The sequence below is a fragment of the Mytilus edulis genome, chromosome 12, assembly GCF_963676685.1.
Source record: "Mytilus edulis chromosome 12, xbMytEdul2.2, whole genome shotgun sequence".
Lineage (NCBI taxonomy): Eukaryota > Metazoa > Mollusca > Bivalvia > Mytilida > Mytilidae > Mytilus > Mytilus edulis.
Window position 1 is genome coordinate 28,966,748 of NC_092355.1, and position 14,888 is coordinate 28,981,635.

A 14,888-nucleotide genomic window follows, 5' to 3' on the forward strand; every position below is an offset into this window, starting at 1 on the left:
AATTCTTTCTGTTTTACTGTTTCCGTTCCGTATTCCGTTCCGTTTTCCGTTTCCGCCGATTGGCAACATCCGTTGAAATTATCCATAACCGTTTTCGTCGATCGATTTTGAAACTGGCCGGGTACGCCAAATGTATTTTTATATGACGAACTAGGGCGTTTGCCAATCAATGTAAATAGAAAACAAAAAGTTTTAAAATACTGGTTAAATCATAAACCACATATTGTGTATGATATCTATATATTGTTAGTCAGAGATGCAAATACTGGTAAAACTAATTGGGTTTCTAATGTTCGTGACCTATAATTGTTTAGTATTTGTTTAAAATTTGTATGGTACCAGCAGTCTGGTATAAATATATTATTAAATGTAACTAGATATCTTGAGATGGGAGTCATCTCTGTGGGCCCCGCTGTAAATAATGTGCATTAAAAAATTGTATCTTTACCATAGGACATGGGTTTGTCAACTGAAATCAAAGTTTTTGACCTTGACCTTTGACCTAGGAAGTTGTATATAAATTATGACACACCCTTTGGTGTTGGTTTATATACATGTCAAGTATAAACTTTGAAATGATAACGGTTCTCAAGATATAGAGCGGACACGATCTTTACCATAGGACATGGGGTTGTCAACTGAAACCAAAGTTTTTGACCTTTAACTTTGCCCTAGGCAGTCGTTCATAAATTATGACACACCCTCTGGTGTTGGTTCATATACATGTCAAGTATAAACTTTGAAATCATAACGGTTCTCAAGATATAGAGCGGACACGATCTTCACCACAGGACACAGGGTTGTCAACTGAAACCAAAGTTTGTTTACCTTGACCTTTGACCTAGGAAGTTGTACATACATCATGACACGCCCTCTGGTGGTGGTTAATAAACATTTAAAGTATAAAGTATGAAATCATAATGGTTCTCTAGATATGGAGCGGACACAAAGTTAAAGTGTTACGGACGGACGGACGGACAGACTGATCACTATAGGGCGACCCGCCTTTGACCTAGGAAGTTGTACATACATCATGACACGCCCTCTGGTGATGGTTAATAAACATGTAAAGTTTAAAGTATGAAATCATAATGGTTCTCTAGATTCGGACGGACGGACGGACGGACGGACGGACGGACGGACGGACGGACGGACGGACGGACAGACTGATCACTATAGGGCGACCCGCCTAAAGGCGGGGCTCTAATAAAAACTAGGTTAAAAGATCAATATATATAAAGCTGGTTCGCATCTATACAGGATCGTAAGAAACTCACTATGTACAGAATTTTAAAATTAGATTTTTGTTTTGAAGATAACGTAGATTATAACTATCATAATAATTCACATTTTTTCACAAAGCTACGTAGTGGTACTATGAAGTTAAATGTTGAGGTGGGGCGTTATACAAATATACTAAGAGAAAACAGATTATGTACTTGCTGTAATATGAAAAGTGTTAAAGATGAGTACCATTTTATTTTAGTGTGTCCTGTGTATAGACATGTACGGCTGCAGTTTTTACCAAATTATTACTGTTCGTGGCCAAATGTGACAAAAACTTATGTATTTGTATCAAACAAAATCTAGACCTTTAGTTTGAAAATTATGTAATTATTTGAAATCTACCTGGCAGATTAGATCACATCTAATAAGTTGATCATTTGTCTATTGTAATATCTTATTATATTGTTCTCTGTTGTTTATTGTGTGTCACAATGTAAATATGTTTGTGTTGCTATAGCATGTAACTACTGCTTTGCAAATAAAGAATTCATTCATATATATCATTGAGAGATGAGATTTAAAAAAAAATATTAAATAGAAATTGAATTAAATTGAATTGTGATACAATTCCATTAGATAAAGAATTAAAAAAATTAATTAACAACTTAATTTTCACAAAAGATAGCAAATAATGGATTATATAGTTTTGTACAATTTCCCTCTCAATAGTTAATTAATCCGGCTTGTAATTAACCAGAGTGAGTCAACTTAGACAAATATTTCGATTTACTGACGTCGATATTCCCCACATGATAATTACAGAATTTTCCTTGTTGACAAAAACAAATCCCCCTATCAAACCTCACCTGGAAACCAAGCTAGAAATCTGGACAGGCGTTTCTGGTCACTTGCAGTGGTGAACATCAATTTTTATACAAGCGTGTTCTTCTTAAAGGTAAGTTTCGTTAAATCATTTATTTTAACATTCTGTATTTTTTATATCAAGATTTTATTGCAAAGTTTCAACAAAGAATTTCAGAAGATGAAGCCCATTTTATTTTATCGTGTCCTATATAAATTATGACAGTTTTAGAAAAAAAATAGTCGACGAATGAAATACATATTTCTTTAATACATAATTTTAATTATACTAGAACACCCCCGCGAAATCGCGGGCATTCAGAGCGTGGTTGAAAGTATGTAATATAAAGTGTTGTAGGAAGAATTTTGTAAAAGATTTAATGACTTGAGAATTTCAGGAAAAGTATCAAAAGTCATAGGTACTTGGGGACAGGAATTTTTTTTAACCCTCCTCCTTTATTTCCAAAATTCCCATTTTGTTTTTGTTTTCTATCAATTTCATTATGAATATACATTAAGTATATTATGAACATTCAAGTCAGGAGCCTGTAATTCAGTGGTTGTCGTTTGTTTATGTGTTTCATATTTGTTTTTCGTTCATTTTTTGTACATAAATAAGGCTGTTAGTTTTCTCATTTGAATTGTTTTACATTGTCATTTCGGGGCCTTTTATATCAGACTATGCAGTATCGGCTTTGTTCATTATTGAAGGCCGTAAGGTGACCTTTAAATGTTAATTTCGGTGTCATTTTGATCTCTTGCGGAGAGCTGTCTAATTGGCATTCATACCACATCTTCTTTTTTTGTAAAAAATTTAATGACTGGAGAATTTCAGAAAAGGTATCAAAAGTCATAGGTAATTTGGGACAGGATAATTGTTTTTTCTAACCCGGCTCCTCCTTTTTCCACAAAAAAAATCTTTTTTTTTTGTTTGTTCTCTATTAATTTCAATGACACATGAATAATTTTAGCGCTTATCTGTATATTATGAACATTCATAAAGGGGGGTCGGAGCAGAGGCGGATTTAGGGGGGGGGGCACCTTTTCTGGAAAACACATGGTTGCTTATATAGGGAAAATTTCTGGATCCGCCACTGCGGAGTGGTCCTGAACCCGATATCCCGGGCTTAAAAACATGAAATCCCGAGGTTCCGAATTTAATACAAATTAAATATTTCGACATCCCAAAATTCGAAAAAAGAAATCCCAGATCCCGAAATGGTCAATCCTGAAATTTCGATCTTAAAAACACCCGTTCCAGACGTCCCGAAAAGGTCCTGCCCCCTCCCCCTTTCATTCATTACTATAAATAAAGTGTATTTTCTTTTTACATTCAATTCTCAGTTTAATAATCGATCCACGGCGGTCATTGAGATATTATACATACCCTCTCTATTTAATAAACTCTGTGACCGCCGTGGACAGTAAAATTTGATAATATATATAAGAAAATACACTTTATTCGTAGTATATATATGTGTTTCAAAGTATACAGAAAAATGCAAACCGGAGGTCTGATCTGACTTAAAATTTCGTCCAATGAGGGAAACATATCCGGACGCCTTTTTTTCTCGTTTTTCTCCCAAAGTAACTCAATCTGAATAATCATATTAATGGATGACAAATGCGATTATGCACTGTACCTGTAGGACACAGAGGCATGATGATTAATCTATTGTGGAAAGAAGAGAAGCGACACACAAAATGAGGTCTTCTCGTTTAATAGTATAGATTAGAGAGGTGACTGACTGTACGTCCCTTCGTCACGTGGTATTTCTGTTCATTTGTATGTAATTTGCTTTAACACCTTTCGCGTGAAATCAGGTCCGTCCGTTCTAATTCACGTTCGCCCTGGTTCCGTTCGCCCTTATTCCTGTTAGGGCTTGGATCGTTCGCCCTTATACCTGTTCGAGCACGGTCCGTTCGCCCTGATTCTTATTTTATTTTGTTGTCTTGTTGTATAATGGTAAAAAATATTGTTTTAATAAAGTATGTTAAAGTGTGTGTTAGAAATTTCTTTGAACATCTATGTTGTACATGTATTGGTGCTACCAGATATATAAAATTGAGAATGGAAATGGGGAATGTGTCAAAGAGACAACAACCCGACCAAATAAAAAACAACAACAGCAGAGGGTCACCCACAGGTCTTCAATGTAGCGAGAAATTCCCGCACCCGGAGGCGTCCTTCAGTTGATCTCCTTTGATATACACTTAAGTGCACATGAATGCAAGATATTCTATGTAAAACATCTGAAGACGAAGTTATCTGGGTTTTTATTATTTTTTTTTTTATCTTTCAAATTGATTCTTTTTTTTCATATTTGACCAGAGACATTAACTTGAATAATTCAGTGTCCTCTGTCCACCACCGTTTCTCGAGCAGGTTAATGGAGTGATCGTAGTGATCAGAATATAACGACTGGATTATTCGGGTTACCAGAGACATATTATATGTCTCTGATTCGACCAAGTCATCTGTATGTATATATAACCCCGTGAATTCCCGGCATAAGTCCGTGAACTTCGGCACGGGTTACATTAAAGTCTGTAGGTCTATAATTGACACTATGGCTGCTTTAAACGCAAGACCGTATAAAAATATATACAAATTTATTAACACAAGTTTACAGTTCGAAAGCTAGGGGAAGACTGCCCCAGCAACAGTTTACAAAAAATATAAATTAAGTCCAAGATAAGGGTATTAAAACATTATTAAAGGTTCTCATGAAATATATCTATCATTGTCTAATCTTATGTAATCATAACGGATTATTGTCCTCCGGCTTAACTTAGCAAATTAGCGATAATTGCTTCTTTTGAAGGTTTAGTCACGTTTCTCCAACATTTGATGATTAGACTAAAACAACATAAGGGATTAGGGGGTCCTCATAAGGACTTGCAGCGTGATAATTACCTGTAATTCACCAATTCACCTTTATCAGGTCTTAAGTGCCAGTCTTTGTAAGAATCAGGCAATTTAGGTAAAAATTAAAACATGATTAGAAAAAACCTCAGCGAGCTAATCATGCTAATTAATACTAACCATCATCCTGAGTTGAAAAGTATTAGTCTTTCGTTTGTGTTTGTCTGGTAATAACAGAAAATTGGTTAGAATGATAGCAAATTACAGAGTTATCTCCCCTTATTTGTTAATTTCTAGTGCATTTCAAACAAATTGTATCTTCTATTACCAGAACAGAAAATGGAAATGAATGTTATTTTTGTGCATAACTACATATTATGAACTGAAATTAATGTCAAATAGGGTGGGTTGTTTTGGTCATGTTTTCACCACTGCCTGATTTTTAGGAAGACTGGCACTTAACTGAAATATTGTAAAAAGGGATATTTAAAAAAAATATTTATATCAAAACATTAACAAACCATATATTTTTGGTCGAGTATAACCCGAAACGGTTACGTAATTATTTTCATCCGTATTTGATTAACAAAATTAAAAAGGTTTTTCAACAAAAAAATCCGTAAATAAACAAGGGAAATTCTAATCAAACTGTAAATTTCATAAAAAAATATGAAGAAATAATCTCGCAATTATTTTTTTATTAGAAGTAACATGAAAAAATCGAAATGTTCACTGACTGTACCTCATTTTAGTAATTTATTCTATTACTTGATATTTTTTTGTATTTGTGTTACATGTAGATGTTAAAATCTAAACCGATGCAAAACAGCCAAGTTTTATTTATGTAAAAATTCACGAAAAGCGATTGTCTTCTAGTGCGAAGAACCGTATATCTACCTAGTCGTTCTGTCTGTATATCACTAGAGCCGAAGCCAGTTTTCGTGGTATGTTGTCTTAGCAGATGAAATAGTCAGTCGTATATCTGTCCACTTTTTCAACGAAAACGGAGCTGATACAAATTGGGTACATCACGTTGCGTCGTGATCTATATAGTGTTTAACTGTGGGAACTGGCTTGGTGAATATTGTGCACTACTAGTATTTTCGATTTGTTACTTAAGCTTTGGACAATTAATGCAAGTTGCTTAAGAATTTTGAATAAACTATCGGTGATAATAAGCTGGTCTCTTGTAGAGAGTTGTCTCATTGTCTATCATACCATGCACATCTTCTTTTTTTTTATATAAAATAAAAAATTACATCACTGAGTGACTGTATGGACTTTTACAATTTTGGGAGACTATCAAAAATATATATATATATCGTTAAAAAATGTACATTTTTTAACAATATTTTGGTCAAGAACAGGTGAATTACAGGTAGATATCAATATCTAGTCCTTAAGTGGACCCCATAATCCCTAATGTTGTTTTAGTCTAATTACCAAATGTTGGAGAAACGTGACCACACCCTTTTGAAGTTGAGTGTAAGTTTAGCACTTTTGAAAGCCATCGAATTAAGTTGTAAAATAGTAAATCTATAATCTCCTTTGGATATTTGAAATAGACAAGACAAGACAAGACAAGACAATATTTTATTTGAGTCTCACCTCTTATAAAACATTTACATAATATTACAATTTCCAATATAAAACAAGAGCCACTCTAAAAAGAGTTATGAGAGACTATAAAAATGGTATATACATTACATATATATATATACATACATAAAACATGAAACAAATTAAAAGTATACAAATGTTAAGAATATAATAAACATTTTCTTTTCAGTAAAATATCATAGCAAATTTTGGCAGTATAAAAGTAAACATTTTCATCACTAAATAAAAATACAAATTTATCGTCATCTGACATACTATTAAAATCATAACAGAAAGAATTAGCATGACTAAACAACACAGCACGAAAATCTGCATATAGTGGACATTTCAAAATTACATGTTTCTCATCTTCAATGGTATCATTACAACTAAAACATATTCTTTCATTAATAGGTAAGTTCTGATACCGGCCCGTTTCAATTTTTAGGGGCGCAACACCACAGCGAAATTTTGCAAAAGCACTTCTATATTTCCCTGCAATAGTTTTACAAATGTAATTTTCTACCTTAAATTCTGTTCTAAATAATTTATAAGTACGAAGTTTGGCATATTCATTCGAAACCAACTTATTATGCCATTCAGTTTTATATAAATCAATAGCTAAGCATTCTATATCCTTAATTACATGTTTAGTTAACAATATATCACAGTTACAATATGGTTCAAGATTATACTCTTTAAACTTAGTCATCACTCTGAAACACCAGTTTTTAATTGGCTTATTTCCATACTTATATGACCACATAAATACTCTTTTGTTCAATCTATCATTGTCCATTTTACAAAATCTGGACCATAATCTAAAAACAGCTGTCCATTGCTTTACATTGCATGGAATCCAGCCCATATCACCATACAGAGATAAGTTTGGTGTATACTTTCCTACACCCATAAAAAATCTCATCGCTCTGTTTTTAACGGCATTTATGCAAGAGAGTTCTCTTGTTCCCCATATTGAAGCCCCATAATCGATGACTGACCATACAAGTGTGTCAAAAAGCTTTGTATAAGTAGAGTAACAAAAACCACCATTTGATTTACATTTTGCGATCAATAACCCAAGAGCTCTACTTGCCGACTTGGCAATAGCTTTTGCCATTAAATCATAATTTAAAAATTCTGTAAGATGTAAACCAAGGTAAGTATATTGTATTACAATTTCAATATTATCATTACCCAGCATAAATGTAGAACTAGACCTTGGAAAAGAAGGTGGTCTAAAATGAATAATCTTAGATTTACTCATATTAACACTAATATCATTTTTATGACACCACATATGTAAAACATTTAAGAGCATCTGTAAGTCTGATTCATTTTCAGCAAGTAAAACAATATCATCAGCATATAGCAAAATACATATTTTCTCTTCCTCTATCGGAATACCAACATTTAAACTTTTAACTTCATTTACTAAATTATTAATAAAAATGTTGAATAAAATGGGCGATAACACACATCCTTGTTTTAAACCACATTGAACATCAAACCATTGGGTTAAATTCCCATTAACTTTCACACATGACTGTACTTTATGATATAAAGATTTTGAAATAAGAAACATTGTATTTAAGAATAAAGAAACATTTAAAACAAGAAATATTCAACCATGTCAATTTAAAACTAAAACGAGAAATAATCAATTTAAAACGACAGTTCATATAAATATTTAAAACAAGAGTTCATATAACTATTCATTCAAAACGAGAGTTCCTATATAGCACTTTGCAAATTATAGTAAAAGTTCCCAATGTCACTTTTCTTCCGGTTATATTTATACTATGGAAGAATAAATTGATATGCTAATCTACTTTTATATAACACTCGATATTTGTCACTGAAAACAAACTTGAGATCAAAGGAGCCAAGTTGCGAAAAGAGACTCCCATACATGTCTGACAATTCATACATGCTTTGTTATCGTTGTAAAGATGTACATATTTGTTTTTAATACATTATTCGGGTTAAGGTAAATGCAAAAAGGGAAATTCAATAAAAACTGACGAAATCAAACGTCATCAACCAACGGAACGAGTGGACAACAACTGTCATATTCTTGACCTGGTACAGGTATTGTCCGACGAAAATGATGGATTAAACCTGGTTCTATCCCAAGTCAGGAATCTGATGTTTAATAGTTGGCGTTTGTTGATGTGGTTCATAAGTGTTTCTCGTTTTTTTTTTATAGATTACACCGTTGTTTTTCCCGTTTGAATGGTTTTACACTAGTATTTTTTTGGGGTCCTTTATAGCTTGTTGTTCGGTGTGAGCCAAGGCTCCGTGTTCAAGACTGTACCCTGACCTATAATGATTTACTTGTATAAATTGTGACTTGGATGGAGAGTTGTCTAATTGGCACTAATACCACATCTTACTATATTTATTTATGTCTAGCTAAACCTCCGACTTGTATCATGACATTTGTTTATAGTTCCATTATATTGACAACACTGGGTATCAGAGCAACCCAAACAGACATAATAACCTAGGAACCAGATGTTCAATGGGGGTGGTAAAGGGTGATTTTCGTGCAACGTGTTTTGCTATTTTTATTTCACGTGCAGTCGTGGAAACGGTTCGTTATCACCGTGTTTCGTGAAATCGATAAAAAGATCAAAGTGCAAGAAATTTTTGATTGTTCGTTTACGTAAAATGGCAATTTTTTATTTCGCGTTCCTCCGTGCAGATACCCCCCCCCCCCCCTTTATGCCCCTCTTCAATGGTTGTCGTTTGTTGATGTGGTTCATAAGTGTTTCTCGTTTCTCGTTTTTATACGCCCGTCAAAATTCGCCCGTCAAAATTTTGACGGGACGTATTATGATATACAAATGTCCGGTGTCCGTCTGTCGTACCGTTCGTAAGTCTGTCCGTCCGTCTGTCTGTCTGTCTGTCTGTCCGTCCGTCTGTCCGGCGTAAACATGTCGCGTCGTAACTTGAGAACGACTTATCCAAATTTCATGAAACTTAACATAGTTGTTTCTTATGATGGTCAAATGATCTGTATAATTTTTGGTAAAAATAAGATTAAAACTTTTTGAGTTACGGCACTTTGTAACTAAAACAGGGGTGTGTTTTTTTCACATGTCGCACCGTATCTCAAAAACGATTCTTTATTATGGCTTAAAACTTTAAACACTTCTTAGTTATATTAATCTTAATATCTGTATACTTTTTGGTGATGATTCAAAATTTTATTTTTGAGTTATTGAGTATTTTGTAAAAAAGGGGGAGGGGTTTTTTACATGTCGCACCATATCTCAAAAACGATTATTGATTCTTGCTTTAAACTTTACACATGTCTTTGTTATATTAATCTAAAGATCTGTATACTTTTTGGTGATGATTCAAAATTTCATTTTTGAGTTATTGAGTATTTTGTGAAAAAAGGGGGAGGTTTTTTTTTACATATTGTGCCGTATCTCAAAAACAATTTATGATTATTGCTTAAAACTTTACACACTTCTTTGTTATATTAATCTAAAGATCTGTATACTTTTTGGTGATGATTCAAAACTTTATTTTGGAGTTATTGAGTATTTTGTTAAACAGGGGAGGGTTTTTTAACATGTCGCGCCGTATCTCAAAAATAATTTATGATTATTGCTTAAAACTTTACACACTTCTTTGTTATATTAATCTAAAGATCTGTATACCTTTTGGTTTTGATTCAAAATTTTATTTTTGTGATATTTAGTTTTTTGTAAAAAAAAAACAGAGTTGGGGGTTTCACATGTCCCGCCGTGTCTCAAAAACAATATATGGTTATTGCTTAAAACTTTCTCAGAAACTATTTATGATTATTGCATTAAACTTCCACACAAGACGTCGGGCGTATCATACACTCATGGCGCAGCTGTTTATTTTATATAGATTAGACCGTTTGTTTTCCTGTTTGAATGGTTTTACACTAGTCATTTTGGGGGCCCTTTATAGTTTGTTGTTCGATGTGAGCCATGGCTCCGTGTTGAAGGCCGTACTTTGACCTATAATGGTTTACTTTTACAAATTGTGATTAGATGGAGAGTTGTCTCATTGGCACTCATACCACATCTTATATCTATAATAAATTAATTTGACAATAATTGGGATCCACAACAAATGATCAAATGATTCAAACAAACATTCAAGTAAATCTAACAGCAACATCAACAAAGAAGTTGTAGTTGGTTCTAAATTTGACAAAGTTGCCGAATATAAAAGGTTTTGTAATTCATAGTGTATACCGTATATAGTACACACTTTCTCGATCAAATACAAATTAAGTAAAATGTAAATACAATTGAAACAACACTATAAAAAACCCTTGACACCGAATGGCACCTCAGGACCCATCCGCACCAGGAATGTAAAAAATTAAAAACCCGATAGCAGGATGCACAAACACCGAGTCACGTCAAAATTCATACGACCAAGAGAAACATAATAGCACGAATACAAACAAAGGGAAAACTGTACAGTAAATAAACTTGAGATACACAACTTAAGCACTTAGAATCTAAAACTAAAGACCATCTGTATTATTGTGCAGTAGACACTGAATATTTATCTTTTAGGTCTTGCAACTTTCCGTCGAACTTTTTGAAAACGTTCTATCATAGCTTAATAATTTAATTTTAAAAGAACACGTCTTCTGTTTGGCTGAAAGTTTTTGTCTATCAACTTAAAGACATAATTATGTCATGTGACCGTGACGTCATCAATGTTTTTTTATGATCTACTCCTTAAAAATAGAATTTAGAGTTGAATTATAAAAAATGATTTATTTATTTATTTATTTATTTATTTATTTATTTATTTATTTATTATTTATTTATTTATTTATTTATTTATTTATTTATTTATTTATTTATTTATTTATTTATTTACAGTCAGCTCTAAGAAATATGAAGTCGACACAACTGTGGATATTTTTCTCTCTGTTTGGGATAGCTATATTGCAGAGTAATACAGACGTTCAGAACCTCCTCACACAGCTCTTTACAACAAATAGTTATAACACGTTGATACGGTCAAGTACCAACCAATCGGCACCAAAGGAGGTTGATATCAGCTTTAACCTATATGGAATAACTGATATAAATGAAATTGAACAAAAACTAACAACTACAGGATGGTTGGATATAACATGGCAAGACGATCTGTTGACATGGACACCAGCTTCTTATAATGGGTTGAATAAACTGTATTTACCGCAGGATAATGTTTGGAAACCTGACGTGTCATTGCAAAATGGATTTAGCGAGTTGGAAGAGCTAGGGTCAAAGTTTATTCAAGTGTATGTCGATAGTTCAGGCTACATATTGTGGAGACCTTTTCAGGTATTTGAGACTAAATGCGATTTGGATTCAAAATACTTCCCTTTCGATGAACATAAGTGTCACATAATTTTTGTGTCATGGAGTCATTCATCTGAGGACATTGTTTTGACACAGACCAGTAACGGTATAGAACTTTCTGACCAATTGGAGAGTCATGGTGAGTGGGAAATCACTTCATCTTCTGCCACAAGTGAGTTCGAGTCCTTAGTATCCAGTATAAAGTTCACAATCGTAATTAAACGAAAACCTTTGTATATGATTATGAATATAATTCTACCAATTATTTTGTTGGCGTTGTTAGACATATTTACATTTAAGATACCAGCAGATACTGGTGAACGTTTAGGATACACAATAACTGTCTGGTTGTCATTTGCTGTATTTCTCACCATCGTCTCCGATTCTCTCCCTCAAACCTCTGAATCAGTTCCAATTGTATCAGTTTATATCATTATACAACTGGTCATGGGAACACTGGTTGTTTTGATATCGACAGTGGAAGCTGGCCTTATCACAAATCCGGACAGTGAACCAGTATATAAAATATTGAGATTTCTTGCATTGCGATTGCGTCGAAACAATGTAAAATCGTCGGAATATACAGAGACGAAAATAGATTCGGAAATACCGGAAGTCAAGTGGAAAGAAGCCATAACTGCATTAGACACGTGTTTGTTCTTTATTAGTATGGGGATCTTCTTTATTACTACTGTTATTTGCTTATTTATTGTAGCAATATAAAGAAAAAATTCTTGCGATGATTTAAATGATTTTGTTAACTAGTAGTTGTACTTCGACTTTAGTGTACATAACAATAAAAGAAAACTGCAAATCTCAAACGGCATCGAGAAGATTTTTGGAACTTAGTGACAATATTAGAAAAATGTTTCGACCGCTAGATTGTTTTAGATTAATAATTCCCAATTAAACGTCTTGTACAAGACATTACCTTTGCACGAAGTTATACTCGAAAGAGAGAGGAAAAACCAAGGGAGCAAAACAAATTACAAGTCTAATGAAACAATGTAAAAATGGACAAAACATGACAAAAATACGACGAAAGGACGAAAAACAATACACAAATATTACATAGAAAAATTAAGATTGAAAAAGCCCGAACCTCATATAAAACAACAGGGACGAACTAATGTGATCTTGAAAGGTAAGCACTTCCTGCTCCACGTGAGACACTTGTCTTGTTGCTCAAACCAGTCATTCTGCAGTTGTATATTAGACGTCTTGATATCCCCGTTTAAAAGAAAAGTCAACATTCAGGAGCATGCGTATCCCTTCTGTATTTTGAAAGCTGCATCATGTTTTCTATGTAAATTCATTAAATGAGAAAAACTCTATATTATAGAAAACATCTCAATTATATGTTTCTTTAATAATGTTCACTCCTAGATATTTTATATATAATTAATAGTATTTATATCTTGCCGACGATAAATTTAATGCAGAAAATAATTAAATTCCATTTACCATTTACGATCACTTACGACTACATTTTCAGATATAAGAGGTCATATAAGATTGATTGATTTATTATTAGGTCCTATTAGTGTTTAACGACACTTTCAGCACTATAGGCATATAAGAAACTAAACTTTTCATCAAAGAAATATGTTGCATTGTGTACCATTTCTGTTCATATTTTTTTTAATAGTCAGAGTGCATTAGCCTTGTCAAAAATTATTTAATTAAATCAAAATCGCCTTACTACTGTGCAGGGACTTTCTATACTGTCCCTGTACTGTTATTATGCGGGAACTTGGTCCCGTTTTTGTTATTCGTGTTGTGGTCTTTCTCTCATGGTTTTATCAATTCTTTTTGCGGGGAACTGCTCACATTAATGTTACATTATTTGGGAACTAGCTTGGACTCGGCATGACAACGGGACCTTTAAAAGACAATCCAGTCTGCTAACTACATTTTATTCTGGTTCACAGTCTAATGAACCAAATAGTTTTGCACGACTTTATATAGCAGACTGGACTTAATTTGACACGTATAACTGTTACACAAAACTATATGATACAATGGTTTGGAGTGTTATTAACTACGGTGTTTCAATATGGGGTACAAAACATTTCCCGTGTATTGCTGCCGTACAAAATCGAGCAGCTCGTTTCTTTATTTGTGTAGGACGATATACGCCCAATACAGCCGTACATGGGGATATTGGTTGGACTCCGGTTATAGTAAAACAATAAAAATCTGTGCTAAATCATTGGAATACTTCGAAATTTTGATAGTGGACGGTTGAATAAAAGGGTCTTTGTATGGGCTGACAATCAAGCCTGTTCAAACTCCAAAAACTGGAATTTTGAAATAAGAGACAAATTTAAAACGTGTGAAATTTTAGAGCGTTATGATATTCATGATGAAAACCTACAATTCTGCGAAATAAAAGACACTTTTATTTGTCATTCTGTTTTAAATGAACATATTTCCAAATGGCATGACGATTTGAACAGAATTGCCGCTGTAAGAGGAAACGGACAAAACAAGCTACGAATCTACAGACAGTTTAAAAACACTTTTGAGACTGAATCATACCTTAAGGTGAACATGCCAACATCGTACAGAAGTGCTTACGCCAAGTTTAGGTGTGGAGTAGCGCCAATCCGCGTCGAGACCGGGAGATACGAGAATCTAAGATTGCTAGAACGAACTTGCCTTTGCTGTCCTGACTCCATTGAAAACGAAGAACATGTACTTTTATTTTGTCCACTGTATGATGATATTAGGGACAGTTGTTTTAATACTTTAAATATTGATTTTTTGATAATTTTTCTAGTCAAGATAAGCTATCTGTGATTCTATGTGGTGTAAACAATATACGTTTGTGTGCCAAAACCTGCAGAGACATTTTAGATAGGAGACGTAGTTTTTTTATATACATGTAAATAGTTTTGTATTTGCTTGTTTTTATATATATATATATTTATTTTTTTAATGTTTTAAGCGGTGTGAAATTTGTTTCTAATGTGTAA